Source organism: Tachysurus fulvidraco, chromosome 21 (assembly GCF_022655615.1).
Source record: "Tachysurus fulvidraco isolate hzauxx_2018 chromosome 21, HZAU_PFXX_2.0, whole genome shotgun sequence".
In the NCBI taxonomy this organism is placed as follows: domain Eukaryota; kingdom Metazoa; phylum Chordata; class Actinopteri; order Siluriformes; family Bagridae; genus Tachysurus; species Tachysurus fulvidraco.
The window spans coordinates 464598-464900 of NC_062538.1; positions in this window are offsets into that span (position 1 = coordinate 464598).

Sequence of the window (303 nt, forward strand, 5' to 3'; positions counted from 1 at the left end):
CACCGTCACCAGGCACACGTCCACCAGCCACCCGTCCAGCCACACGTCACCAGTCACACGTCACCAGCCACACGTCACCAGTCACACGTCACCAGCCACACGTCTCCGGCCGCACGTCACCGGCCGCACGTCACCGGCCGCACGTCACCGGCCGCACGTCACCAGCCGCACGTCACCAGCCGCACGTCACCAGTCACACGTCACCAGCCACACGTCACCAGCCACACGTCACCATCCACACGTCACCAGCCACACGTCACCAGCCACACGTCACCGTCCACACGTCACCAGCCGCATGTCGCA